Raw genomic sequence first — 15,796 nt, 5'->3', positions numbered from 1 at the left:
TTGGCCATCAAACGTCAACCGGCCGCCCGGTCGCCATGACGACCTCGTCAATACAGCATCGGCTGTAACACTCGATACATCGTGTGTGCGAGGGCTTTCTGCGTGACGCTCCATTATTGACTGCGGCGACCCATCGCGTGCCCTCGATTCATTAGCCACCACGGGAGCAGGAGTCCTCGCCCGGTCTTTAACGGTGTCCCATAACAAGGATTCAATAGTGTTTTTGAGTGGTTTTACCCTTAATGTTGAAGTCATCGCTGTGGTTGTGTTTGTAGACAAACCGAACGGCCTCCTTGTTGCTAGGCAGCGTTGTTGCTGCTCGCTCGTGCTGTGCTGCTGCTAACGTTGTCGTCACCTGGGCTAGCGTGGAGGCTACACTCGTCCCGGGTTACTGCTTTGCATAACAGACGTGCTGTACACAACGTGCACGCACACACTGTACACACATACGCACACACACTGTACACACACACATGCACGAAGGTAAGCAGGAATACATGAACACGTGCATTAATACACGCACGCACGCACACATACTTTACACATACACACATGTACGCACATACGTACTCACGCACGTACTGTACGAACACACACACACTGTACACACATACACACACACACACATACACTGTACACACATAAAATGCCCACACACACTACACACACACACTGTATACACACAGAGTACACACACACACACACACACACTGTACACAAACTCACAAGCACACACATACTGTACACGCACACAGTACACACACACTGTACACACACAAACACACACATATTGTGCGCACACTCACAAACACAGACACACACACACACAAACACTCTCGCCCTGCAGCCTTTTCAATCATCAGGCTGAAATCTGAGCTCTCTTGGCAGCCCGGAGAAACAGGAACAGGAGAAAAAGGGGAACAATAAAAGGCCGGTCCGGGATGCTCCGGCTTATCTGGGGTATGGAGCACTTCTTAGTGGGATCCTCTTGGTCCTCCATCTGCTCCGAGTTAGGGAGACGCTCTTATCTGGCAGCTGCGACTGCTGACCTGTTCCTCTGTGCGGAGAGAGAGCGGAGTGTTTCCACCCCCTGGTTCCTGTGTCTCCCATCAAGTAGGGAGACACGTGCACACACAACAGCACGCTCACACACTCGTGCATGCACACACACACACACACACACACACACACACACACACACACACACACACACACACACACACACACACACACACACACACACACACGTGTAGACACGTAAACGCACACTTAAGTACAAAGCAACGCACACAGGTTAACACACGCATGCATGCACGAACGCAGGCACGCAAGCATGCACGCACACACACACACACACACACACACACACACACACACACACACACACACACACACACACACACACAGTGTAGTTCCACTTGAAACCTGGCTGGGTGTGCATGTTATCGTAAACGCACTTGAGACGTTTCCCTGAATTAGGCCTGCACATACCCACACACACACCCACACTCACAGTGTCACTACACTTGAAACCTGCCTTGATGTGTAACTGGATAACACTTTACTGTAAAGGTACATTAATTAACTATTAATTAACATTAGTTAATGCAGCAATTAGCATTAATATATATAGCATGAGCATAGGGATTAGAGTAAGGTCCTATTATATACCCTATTAAATAATGCATCAAGAGTTTACATGAACACCATTAGTAAACATGTAATGTTTACTATTCACATTAGTTACCTCTTAATTAACCGTTGGATTATGGTTATTAATCAATTACGTATATGAATGAATGGTTATATAACATACGCTTATTGTAAAGTGTTCCCGTTATCATAAATGCCTCTGCATGCTCCTGCCTGCTCATGCTAAGGAACACATAGGAAGGACATCCCTATGGTCCCAGTTCTGGAATGATCCCAGTTCTGGAATGATCCCAATGCATGGAATGGTGATCCAGGAACGAGAAACACGTCTGTGAAGACTTGCCAAAGCAGCGCCCGGGGAACGACCCGGCAGCGCATGCATTATTCAACTCGGCGAGCCCCACCGAAAGTCCTCCGCTGGAAGCCACCATGAGATCCAAGCACACTATCCAAAGTTATCCCCTGTGCAGCGGGGTTCGGGGTAAAACAGCGTGGTGTTTTGACACAATGCATGTGTCCAATCCCGTTCCGTATGGAAAACACTCTCGCCGCAGGATACACACTTTCCCCTTCGCTGCAGTGTCTGGACCACTTCGCTGCCAAGCAGTGCTTGTTATTCTTGTGATAATAAAACAGTGAAAAAACCAGCTCGGAATAAAACGAGTGTTGGACTGCGAGAGCGGAGGGGTCGGACCGACACAGGGATCGCAGCGGTTGCGATGCTAGACTTTATTCCGTGCGTTTTTTGAAACTCCTGCGTAGACGATTCCTTCCCTTTGCCGCCCGCGCTCCAGAGTTAATTTAGCACAGAGCCTCATCAAGAGCCGAACCCACCCACACGTTCAAATACCTCCACCACCACCACCCGACCACCACCCTCACCACCCCCCCGATGAGACGCTCCTCGTTCTGCTGCGTTGTGTGTTTTCTCATGGGCCTGATGCGACCCGGGCTGCTAACAAGTAGGGCTTGGCGAGTGCAGATTAAGTGCAGCTTTCGACGTGATCAGGGCTTCTCAGAGGGAGCTCTCTCTGTTGTTGATGACGACTGCTCTGTCTCTGTCGTTAGGTTCAGCGGGGGGGGGGATTAAATGGGACTGGGTCTGAAACAGGGAAAGACGTGTTTGGCATGTCTATCTGGATCTGGATCGATCTGTCGTCCTGTAGCTTCCTCTTTCGCACAAACACACACACACACACACACACTCTCCAACACAGACACATGCACATACACACACACACACACACACACACACACACACACAGATGGATAGAGGGAATAGACAGGGAAGCAGAAGATAGACACGTGGGTTTGTGTGTCTGTGTGTGTTTGGATCCTGTGTGTATGTGTGTGCATGCAAGCTTGCTTGTTAATGATGTGTGTGTGTGTGTGTGTGCGTGCGTGCGTGCGCGCGTGCGTGCGTGCGTGCGTGCGTGCGTGCGTGCGTGCGTGTGAATTTAAAAAGGCCCTCCCTCTAAAAGACACGAGATAAGGCATTCAAACTGTCCTCCCCTCCCAGAAACAGAGTCATCTTTCTCCCAGATAACATCTCCACTGGAGGGGAGACTAATGAGATGGTATCTAGTCAGCCGAGACCCAACGGAAACAACGGAAAAATTCCCATCCAGACGAACAGCCATTACTGAGGCTTTGTCTGTGTCGTCTGCCTACAAGTCGTCCTCCCTAGAGCTGGAGCACTGACACACAGGGATGAAGTTGAACGTGCACACACACACACACACAAGCACACACTCAACCCCCACCCACCTACACACACACACATGGATGCAACCTCACATACACAGTTATGTCCACACGCATGCACACAAACACACACAGACACACAAACACACACACACAACCCACTTACTTACACAGAGAATGCAAATTCACATACACACTCACATCCACGCACAAACAGAAGCACACACACACACACACACACACACACACACACTCAACCCCGACCCACAAACACACACCCAGGGATGTCAATTCACAGACACACTCAAGTCCACACACACACAAGCACACACTCAACCCCAACCCACATACATACACAAATCCAAACACACACGCAGACACATAGCCCACACACATACGCATAAACACAATCAATATAATCATACACATGCAAACATGAAAGCACACACACACACACACCCACACCCACACACACACACACACACACTTCCCAACCCATCAACGCCCACATACTTCAAGCCAGCCCCAGTGTCACATAGTCTGCATTCGTGCCCCAGCAGCCTCCACACAGAGCTCCGACTGGACAGAGCAACAGATGGCTGTACCACAGATAGAGACAGCGCATAAATCAACCGACGACAGAAGCAAAGAACGAAAGAAAAAAAAAGAAAATAACAAAACAGCGAATGAAAGACAACCAGACAGAAAGTACAAAACCAACCCAAACAAAAAACACAGAGAAGGAAAGAATCCTAATGGAGAGACAGAGTAATAACGAAAGGGAAAGCGACAGGCAGATGGGATGACCCAACCCCATCCCCCCCCCCCCCCCACCCCCAGCTGTTCAGAGCTCTGGTATCTGCTGGGTTAGGAACAGGCGCTGGGAGGGATGGGCACGGCAGATCCAGGATCAGCTGCCCTCGGCCCGGTGGGGGTGGGGGTGGGGGTGGGGGTGTCTGCCTGCCACGGGAGGGATTAAAAACGGAGGGATGGACGAGAGAGAGGAATGAGAGAGGGACACGCAGAGAATAAGGTTTCACTTCGATGAGGGGACAAGCAAAAGGGGAGGGAGGTTCATCAGGATACCTCTGCACCAACATTCACAGTCGAGGGCAGTCGCACACACATACTTACACATTCAAACACACACACACACACGCACACCAACACACACACACACACACACACATTCAAACACACAAACTTTCACTTTGATGAGGGGACAAGTCAAGGGGAAGGGGGGTATCTGGATACCGCTGCACCGACATTCACAGTCGAGTCAGACGCACACACACACTGACACAAACACACACAAACACACACAAACACACACACACACACTTACTGTACACATACCTCCAAAGGCTGAACAGGGCACAGAGTGTGATTCCCACGGGGGCAGCCGAAAGGTAAACAAGTGCATACATGACACATTCAAGTACCGCGATACCTCGCCGGATGAAAGCATTCCTCCATTCATGAGGGTGTGTGTTACATCATGGGCTCCACTCTCTCCGTTGACATCACAAACAGACCGCCCAGACACTGTGGGGCTAGGGGGCTATAGTGGCTGCGAAGGGTAACCCCCAGGCATTCAGAACACCAAGGGGTGCGTGAGTGTGTGTATGTGAGCTTGAGTGTGTGTATGTGTGTGTATGTGTGTGTGTACCGTGTACAAATACGGAACACATGGAAATAGACCCACAGTCTCCAGACTGTTTGTAAGAATGGAAGTGAAACCGGCAAATCTACAATGACTCTAATAAACACCATTGTGTTTTGCTTTCATTTTCCATTTTCTATCAGAGGAAAACCCTAGCTCATTATTCCCCTACATGTGATCAGAGGAGAGAAACATAAAGCACAGCTCTTCAGAATCCGAACCTCTTCGTCAGCAGGGGACAGAGGTGATTAGCATTGATCCGTGCAGACAGAGGTTGACCTTCTGCTGATTCCCCTGATATACATGTAACTCCACTCTCCACAAGAGGGCCTCACTGTGATTACAATCCATTCAAACTATGGCTGCAAAACTACCACCCCTGGTCCTGCATCTGCCACAGATGGTACAGAGGAATGCATTCTGGGGTGAGGGTTGAGTGAGGGGTTCAGTCATCCAGCCCTGTCAGCAGGCCCCTGCCATGTCTGACAGGGCTGAGTGGAGGATGACTCATATTTGCATTCTTTTTGCCAACTGCCCAGGAGTCATGATGAAATATTCCCAGTAAATGACGCTGGGAAAATTTCATTTTCGTTTTTTTTGTATTGATTTTTTGCACTTTATTTGGAAATCTGGAAATACGACCGTATTGGATGTCCACGCTCGCACAGATGCTGTTCATTGTCGTGCTGGCGGAGCTTCCCTCAACCTCTCTCTCGGGCCCGTAATGAAAGCCATCTACGTTTTAATGATGAGATGCAGCGAGCCTTCTGATGCTAATTCATTGTGATGGATGACATGCGTACTTTGCAATGAAGTCCATTTGCATTTCGGTCTGGATTGTTTGAGTTGTTTACCGATGCTGATCACCCAGGGCCTGTGGGAGAGACATTGGTTTCATATAAACTAAAAGTCGTCATACCAAACACTGTTCTTTATTTTCATCCAACAAACAAACAAAACAGGCTAGACCTTGAAAAAACATCGCAACGCGGCTTTTCTGTTTAGACTCGACTCTCAGCGCAGGCGTTGTCGTCAACTTTAAGGTCGTCTTTGGAAGTGTGTACTCCGAAAAACTTTGGAAGTGTGTGAGTTCTCGGACTTGTTATGTTGAGTTATCGCCATATCAACACGGTTTCTCGGAATTCAAATTTATATTTTTTGTTACCGTGCCAAAAGAGCATGTGGACAGAAGTAATAAGAGACCCCGCTATTTCTGTCTTATTTTCGGAACACTAGTGCTGAAGCTGTAACATATTCCTTAAAGCAACCCCTTGAAGTACACAGAGCATTCCGGTTCATAGTTAGACCCAAAAAGGAAGTATAATTGTGTTGTTTTAAACGAAGTAAAGCCCTCGGAGCACGAAGCTAGCAGAGCAGTATTGTTTTGGCTCACTTTCTGTATTTATATCATTTTGGAAGGCAATATAATTCACAAGCTAGCGAGCTGGTCACGTATTTTGGGGGCGGGGCTTTGGCCTGAAGGGAGGGGTGGGATTTTTTTCGGTAGAATACTTGCAAAATCGAGCTCACTCTCCCCGCTTTCTCCAAAATGCTTCCTCTACCCTAAAGCCTATTTTGGGAAATTGAAAAACTTTATTTTGCATCTGTCCGGAAGTTCACAGAATTAGAAACCCAATGAATTAAATCTGGGGGGGGGGGGGGGGAATATCCAATCCAAACTTGTGTCACATTTCTTGTACCAAACGAGCCACACGTTTCCACACACAAACTAACACAACGCCCCTCCCCTTCTCAACAGGTTCTACCCATCTAGGGGAGCCGAGACCACCATCCAACCCCGGCTCGCCTCCCTCCTCCTCCCCCCACACCCCCAGCGCCTTGGGCAGCGGCCGCTCGGACCCGGTCCTCAACGGAGGCCTTTACTCCGTGGGAGGTACGCATGGTGGCGCTGTAGGTGGGCAGGGACGTACCCCACCTGTCCAAGTGCCCGTACTGCTGGGAAACACACAGGTGTTGCTCATAAGACTAAAGTAGACTCCAACGAGGGAAGATGAGTCTGCTAACGATGCCCAGGTGCAAACAAGGAGAAGACCCATGATTAGTGTAATGTGGGACACCTGGGGTGGGTCCTGCGGTGAGTTGAAACAGGGCAAGTGTGTAGGTGGGGAGATGCGGGGCTACGGGCAAAAAGTCCAAGAAAACACCTCCTATATCTTTTCCTAACCACTTTACCTTGACATTGATGGAAAATGTCATGACTTCAAGGGAAGATGGGAAGGACAGATCATAAGGATTTATACGGACACAACCATGGTGCCAAGATAATCTGCCTGCACCTACACAAGGCTGCGTCATTATACGACGGTGTGATGTTGTCATGTTAATTGTTTGTTTTCACAAACGGCTGAACAGTGCGTCTGCAAATGTTCCTGCCGCAAGGAATTGTGGGACGGCATTATCTATTTTCCTTTTGTAAAGGATGGTCGAGTGTACCCTATGCTGAAGGAGATAAAAAGCATTGAAGCACCTTTCCTAAGCATTTAGAGAACTCGACTGCTCTTATCAGGCCTGCCGCTGAGATACTTTGGCTCATTACACTCGGCAACAACCTTCCTAGGCAGAAAATAATATTGGAACGGAGCCAAGGCCTTCCCTCCCCACTTGAGGATCTCATAGTTGTGATTCAGCTTAGGTTATAAAGCCTAATACCGATCAGGGTTGTCATTTGTATGAATGGTTTCACGAGTTTTAAACCTAATATAGAAAAGACACACTGGCCGTTTTTCAGGGACACTCAACGTGCTAGTGATTTTTGCAATCTTTCTCTTCTCACTCGCAAATGAATATTATATTTCATATTTCATACTGTTCAATGCTGACAACCCCCTCAAAAGCTTTGTCATGCCTTCATTTCCAAACATTAATGGTATTTCACGCGTTAAATATGTCGGGTTAGGGGGTCAGGATCAACTTCTTGCCAGCCTCAGCTTTCCTCAAACTTTAACCTTAAGCTCAACTTCTCTCCCCCTCACCTTGTCTCTCGTGTCTGTCTCCCGCCTTGGCTGCAGCAGGCTCCAGCCCAGACTCACCCGGCAAGCTCTCCAAGTCACTGAGCTTCCCCGCCGCCCAGGGTGCGTGGCCCGACGAGTGCTCCATCTGCTACGAGAACGCGGTGGACACGGTCATCTACGCCTGCGGCCACATGTGTCTCTGCTACACCTGCGGACTGAAGCTCAAGAAGATGTCCAACGCCTGCTGTCCCATCTGCCGGAGACAGATCAAAGACATCATCAAGACCTACCGCAGCACGTAGTGACGGGACACAGGAACACAGCAACGACAACAACCGGTGCATCGGAACTGAACCGAGACTGAACTGAAAAGACCTTGTTGTGGTGGGATCTTCTGGAGACCAGGACGGAAGGTTCTCAAGTCAGGGAAACACTTGGTTTGAAGTGGAGCAGGGGTATGGATCTGGTGGAGGCCTACTTTTTTGTTTTGGTGTAGGATTTGGGTGGCTGGTGCGCTTCCTCACTTCTTCTTGGTGCACGTTTTGAATTAGGACACGTTTTACGATCGAGGAAGGCTCCTCCTCGTTTAGTCTGCACCCCTGAGCCTTTGCCTTCGTCGGCGAAGAGAGACTAGCCTAAACATTGATCCTGAGAGTTTATTTTGGAGAGCATGGATTCAGACGAGAAGACCAATTAACAATTTCGCTCTTTGATTTTGTTGAACTGCATTTTTGGTTTTCCGATAGCCATCGTCCACAAACACTGAGACTAATTAGGGACTTCTGGGGCTCTGTGATTGAGCTGAAATATGTAAGTGTGTCGAGATTGGACGGATGGTTTAGAAATGTGCGATTAAACTAATGCCTGGCTCGCTGGCAGGAAAGCAAATCCAAACGTTGGGGAGCGTGTCAGTCGTCACAACTTGTGTCTGTGCGCCACTGATCTCAGAATAAGGGGTTTAGAGAAGACAGCGGGAGGGAAAGATCAACCGATGGATATTCTGTCGTTTGTCGTTATAGCGTCGGAGCTTTGTAAGTAGGAAACGTATTTAAAAGGTACAGAGACTATAATAAGAGAAGTATGTTAAGTAGGATTGTTATTTATATCATTTCAAGTTAATGTACCTTTAATGGTAGTTACTATAGCAGGTATTTGGTGGTAGCTGTCGTTTAGCTTTAGCTATAGCTGCTTGCTCTGCAATGTGGTATGTTGCACTGAATTCTCACTTCGTCCTCATAGAAATGCCCTATTTTTTAAACAGAGAGGACAGATATTGATTTGCTAGGCCCCAACCAGGATTTCTACATCTCACAAGCCTGTGCATCCCTCAATATGTGTGGAGCTGGAGACACGACCCAGCAGTAATTGACCAGTTCTCAGGGTGAATCTTTAGGATTTGTGGTATTTTCCCAATTTTCTACCTTAATCCTTGGCTAAATGCACTGTGAGCTTTCAAAATACTTTTTTTTTTAAACATTGTTAGAAATAGACCACGTACAATAGGAATTTCTGCGCCATTTGAATTTGCCTGAAAGGCCAGTTTCTAACAACGCAGGTGTCACAAACTGTCTAATATCTACTCAGAGAGAAGGGAAAAAGCACACAAATTGTAAAAAGAATATTTTTGTAAAAGTTCCAAAGTTTAACAGCTAAATTTCCGTTAAGTTACCTTTGTGACTTATATACACGCCTTTTACCAGCAGAAATTATCCTTCACTTTAATATATTCATGGGCCTGAACTGCTATCGGCCTAATCAGAAAGCTTATATATTTTCTCCTTTCAGCACAATATGATGCCTCTGCTTGCTATTCATACTCACAGTTTAATGCGTAAAACCAACAGGATGGAGTGGCCCTTTCTTAAAACCCAACATGTTGCATATTGATTTTGGTATTTAGCTTTTGTAGTCGGTATGGTCTTTCGATTAGTGAAGTTAAGGTATGGCAAAGTAAGCCAGATATAGCTTATAGCTTGTAGCTATCCCATGAAGCTAGAAGGTTGATTTTGAGAAACAACAACATAAGTAGTGATGAAGAAATTGATAATCAGAAGTGGGGCTGAAATTGATGCTACTAGTAGTATTTGTCAGCGTTATTTGGCAAATGCTGATATTGATGTACCAGTATATCTTCCCGGGCCCGTAGAGTTTGGTTACGCTGTCGCTTGAAGTGTAACTTCACCTTTGAATGTTATATGATGTATCTAGAGAGGTTATTTACTTATTGGTGTGGTTCAATTAAAAATCAAAAACAAAAAAAAAAGTTATTTTATAAGAATTGTGTTTTTGTTTCTCCTTTGTATCCAAAAGTATAATAACCTAATATATTTGTTTTCTAATAAACAACCTAAGATTAAATATAAATATTATCTTGTACCTCAGAGCAATAAGATATATTGCAGTAAACAATCACAAATACATTGCGGGGACAAGATACGAACTAGTGATTCATTACACCACCCTTTGTACAAATACATTATCTGAATTTTTTTTTACAGAATATACTACACATAAGTAAATAAATGATGACAATATGTTGATTATTAATGTCACTTTATAAAGCTCCTGATTGTAATTTTGAAATACGAGACCATAGTTGCTCTCTGGGATTTCACCATGGCATATTGGTTTTATTTTATTCAGGTTTTTTGGTGTTATTTTTCGGTTTAAAATGTGGGTTTTTATTGGAGGGCGCGGGAGAGGAAACCGACCAAATCATAATCAATTTGTTTTCACATCTATTGTAATACTACTGTGTACTACTTGTTATTCCCTTAGTATAAACACAAACAAACTATTGTATATTGGCCTTTACATATTCCTTGTATATGTTCCACAAACATTGACAATGGACCATTCATTGTCCATGCCAAAATATGTTGGCAGCACAGTTAATCTGCAAGCTAAATGTCAGATTATCATCGCATAATTTGGTTTTAACATTTTTATTTATTTATTTATTTATTGATTATTTTATAAAAACTAAGGTTGTAGTCTATATCAGTAAGTATATCAAAAACAAAATGACTGCACGGCTTGAATAGGAAGTCAGGAAAGTTAGTTTCGGAGATTAGACAAATCCAACAGCTCAGTACAGCAGCTGACAGTCTTTTTTCTGGTTATGTTACAAACTAAATAAATCGACAATGAAAGTCCATATTTCAGCCAAATGCACATTCAACCTTTCACACAAGCAGTGAAATTCCACAAGTCACTACATGTTGTTTATTTCTTTCTATCCAAGTAATAGCACCCTGAAAAATAAAAAACAGAATGTTACTGACACTGTAATGTACTATATACAGTCTTTTTGCTTTGTAAACTGTCGTGTGGAACAATTCCTCTCAACCGTCTTTTTGTGTGTGTGTTTGCATTTATTTTTTATCAGTTTCAACCTTTCATCTATCCCGACGCAACAAAGCAATTACGTCTTTTTTTTTTATAGAATTGTAGTTTCCCGTGTTTCCTTTATACTTCTAAAGTAGTTTTCTCATTCTATGTGGGCTATTTGTTCACCTAATTTGAACAAGGGGACCAATGGTAGACGAGCATTCAGGATAATGTAGTGTTTCAGGTAGGCTAGAGCCAGCGGGCGTTTCCGATGTTTGAAACCGTTGTGGCGCGTTACGTATGTTACGTACGTTACGTACGGCTGTGGTTCACGAATCAGGACTTTAGCGGTGGAAGTCGTTTGAGAACATGTACTCCTTCTTTCTTTTTCTGTTGAAACAATTCTAGTTTCCAACTGTTTGTGAGCCTCTTTTCAATGTGAGTCCGACGATTGTGCTCAATAAAACTTCAACATGCGTCTCTGATGCAAAACAATGGCGTCCTCCTGTTTCTTTCATTTCATATTGAACTAAATCATTTTAAAGATGATAAACTACAAGTGCACTTGATATTTGATTGTAGGCCCATGTTCGGGTAGTCTGAGCCAGAGGAATACCACACACTTCCACAGACACAGTCTATACTCCTGTATGGCATTGTTTCCTAACTTTGGGGTCAGCATAAAGGCATATGGCCTTCACTGGAGTTTTTTCCTTCTAAGCTTTATTTACCCCATACATATTTTGATATTGACACTCCTATACGAACAGGCAGACTAATATGATTAGTCAAAGGACAACTGCAGTGGGACATTGATGTTACAGAATATGTTGATCGCATTAACAACTACGTGTGGGGAGGCAGATGCTCAGCAATGCAAGAAGTTGGGCTCACATTCATTTACTGGCCCAAAAAATTGGGTCATGGACCAAAAGAGCTTTGGAACCAGTAACCGTCTTAGGCTGTAGAACTGTAAAGCACTTAAATCAACTGGCCTTTGTTAAACAGACTTAACACAACTATATGCATCTATCTGTGTCAGGAATTCAGGCATTTATGGAATATAGCCTCATCTCATCACCAAATACAAATGCCACATTTATATTCAAGACTAGAATAATAGCATTTAAAGACCAATGTGTAATGTAGACACTGTATTTGTATTCATATTTCTTTCTATCTAGGTATATGCAATTTACGTTCCGTGAATTATCATGGTTTATTCTTGAAACCTTGAAACAGAAAACTGGATCAAGATTGCCATCTAGTGGACAACTACTATATTACGATTAGGCCTACTCTATCTGAATCTCTTATCAGGGCATTTGATGTTAAGTAAATTGCGATATCTTTTATAGATGACCACATTGTAAAACTGTATGCTTTGTTATCTGACAATAGACTGAACTGAATAACTAATCATGCAAGATCTCGTCAGCTCCAATATGCATTCACCCCAGCACTAATGACATTGTCTAACATGGGACTGGGACAAAGTTCACATCTGATCAAGATTCTGCCGAGTCAATCACCCCGACAATCAGCTAAATAATACATTGTCTGTATGTATTACACGATGTATCTGATCACGGGTTTTTAATTATTAAACATAATCCAATGGTCCCACCCCGTCTCTGATTGAGAATATACAAGGAGAATTCATAAGCAGGGACAACATTGTTCTCCGCCTCAACCGCTCATGTGCTTTGGCGAGCTCTGCTCTCAAGAGTTGTGATTCGTCCCAGATATGAGCACCAGGGGGGGCTGTAAATGATAGCGTGACCTTTGGTGGTAGAAACCTGGCTACTTTCTATCATATTTTTTTGCTGAAAGGCTGTTTCTCCGATGCTGGGGTTTTAGGGCACGGCTATGAAATATGTGGCGAGGCCAGATAGATCCGATTAATTGCAGACGGAGAAATGAATAGGTTTGGAACTGCGAGAGGGAGGGAGAGGGAGCGAGCGAGCAACATCAATTATTTTATTTCCTCCTGGGGAACATAATTGTCTTCATTCATTCCCCCCCCCCCAAACTTCACTGTGTTGGCGTGTGTGTATGACCTGTGTGTGTGTTTGTGTGAGTGTGAGTGTGAGTGTGTGCAAATCCTGTACTTACACCGATGAAGAATATATCACTGGCAGATTGTTCCGTGCCTCCAAACCTTAGACCACTTAATCTCACCCAGTGCTGTAGAGGTGAACACAGACAAATGTGTGTAAAATGACTGTCCCCGATGATAAATCTGTTTGTGAATGAATATACTGAGGTAGACGACGTGAAAGAAAACGGGAGCAGTCTCGAGAACAAAGATAGTACATTTAATAATGCGTCTTTTTTTTTAGGCAAATGTGAGATACAATGTAAACATGTACAAGAGTTAAAAAAAAAAGTTTGAACTGAGTTTTGACATGAAATGATAAAGAGGAAGGCGACACACCTCGTGTTCATTAGCATGGGCAGAACGGTCCTAGTAATGGGGGTGTATTACGCAGCGTCCATCTTGGTGCACGCCGCAGTGTTATTGAGCTGTAGGCCGGAAGTCCGCCCTGTGATAAAAGCCTTGCTGCATCTAGAATATTTCATCTTCCATGAGAGGTGCAGAACGAGGTTTCCTAGTGTTGAAAACAAGGAGCGTTTCAAGAGCTCAGACAGGCTTTTCCAGAGCTCAGACACACGTACCAAATGATATTAAATGACACAATAATAATATTACATTGAAGAAGGAAAACAATAGAAAATAGGCTATCTGACAAAGGGGGGGGGGGGGGGGGGGGGGGCGGGGGAAGAAAGATATGAGCGACAGAATAGCACCTCCTTTGGTCTAACTCAAAGTATTGTGGCGTTGACATGCTGGTAGTGGATCATCATCGCTTAGAATGAGCGGGGTGTGTGCATGGGGGGGGGGGGGGGGGTAGTATGTGTGTGTGTGTGTGTGTGTGTGTGTGTGTGTGTGTGTGTGTGTGTGTGTGTGTGTGTGTGTGTGTGTGTGTGTGTGTGTGTGGAGGGAGGGGTGTTCTTATCAAAGGTGTTGGATGGCTCCGGGCTCCAAGCGGAAAGGCAACACATAAGGGCCTCACTGATGGAAGTTTGGCACACTACTTTGAAGAGTTATGGGAGTGAATAGGATCATAATATTTTAATGGATGCAACACTTCCCACTCCTTAATCACTACAACCGTCCACACGCACACTCATGCACTCTCTCACACGCACACACACACCCACCCACCCACCCACCCACCCACCCACCCACCCACCCACACACCCACACACACACACACACACACACACACACACACACACACACACACACACACACACACACACACACACACACACACGTGAAGCATCAATCGGATGGACGGGTCGCTTCCCAGACGAGCAGAAGGGGCCAACCGCGTTTGGAAAAAAACAAAAAAACAGAGCAGCGATTTCCCGCATGCAGCCAGCGCGTGGCCGCATGGGTGGCTGTGATTAAAAAGCGCCAGCCTCATCTGACAGGCTGAGGGAGGATGGGGGAGCGGGATAATTAAGACACACAGTCGGGGTAATTAGAAAGCGTGTCGAAAGAAAAAAGCGTAAAACACGACCACGGAGGGAGGCCTCGCCAGCGTGACAGCTGAGCCGTCAGTGGAGACGCGGGGAGCTTTCGTTTCTCGACACAGTCAACGGATTGATGATTTATTTTTTCGCCTTCTTCTCACATTTAACCGAACTGAAAACGTTTCCTCTCACACATCTATCCGTCAAATGTCATCCTTCAAAGACAAACTACTACACTACTGAGCCATTGATTATCAAACATGTTACAAAAACGAAGCAACACAAAAAAAGACCTACGCAAATCAACCAAAACGCCGAACTCGTCTGAACAAACACTTTCCTCATGTCCCTCTTTAGCCCAACACTACAGGCTCCTTATCAACCCTCAAACATTTCCCATCCCTACTATTTAATGGACTTTGTCAGATATGAACGCACGAAGTGAATCAGTCCGCGTTTCCCTCCACCTAAAGACTACAGCTGTATTTGAATTTTTAATAGCAGAACTTTACTAAGATAAGAACATACGATTGATTCGTTTCTTGAAGGTATTCAACCACCCCTATCCTCGCTCAAGACCAAAATAAGTTATCCCATTCATTATAAAGAGAACTAAAGCACATAGTTCGTCTCCGTCTCCTGTCGTTAACCCAGGAGAGAGAGAAGCCATCTGCCTTTGGTTGTCACCCCTTCATTTTAGCGAATCCTTCAATGACTGCCAGCTGTAAGCCCGTCGCTAGAATTTGGGAATTAAATGTCTTCCGCAATAAAGGGTGTTTTAAGCACTCTTAGACCTGTTGAGCTCCAGAAAGTAGCTCAGGATCTGAAAATGCAAACCAAGTTTCTTATTTTTCTTGTTCGTCCACTATAACCTCCAGACACCTATTCTCCAGTCAACAGTCTGTCTGTGACCCCAACATCCCCTTTCCCC

At 45.2% G+C, this 15,796-nt stretch overlaps 1 long non-coding RNA gene across 1 annotated transcript; it reads left to right on the top strand.

The window, feature by feature from the left end:
* The first annotated feature begins 4,193 nt into the window (after nucleotides 1-4,193).
* Nucleotides 4,194-11,817, top strand: LOC132453593 (uncharacterized). Its single transcript, XR_009524742.1, has 2 exons — nucleotides 4,194-6,914; nucleotides 8,050-11,817. It is a non-coding gene; the product is annotated as an uncharacterized LOC132453593 (long non-coding RNA).
* Nucleotides 11,818-15,796: the final 3,979 nt, after the last annotated feature.

The sequence above is a fragment of the Gadus macrocephalus genome, chromosome 3 (genome assembly GCF_031168955.1).
Source record: "Gadus macrocephalus chromosome 3, ASM3116895v1".
Taxonomy (NCBI): domain Eukaryota; kingdom Metazoa; phylum Chordata; class Actinopteri; order Gadiformes; family Gadidae; genus Gadus; species Gadus macrocephalus.
The sequence above is the reverse complement of the archived record's forward strand: the minus strand, read 5'-3'. Positions and strand labels throughout refer to the sequence as shown.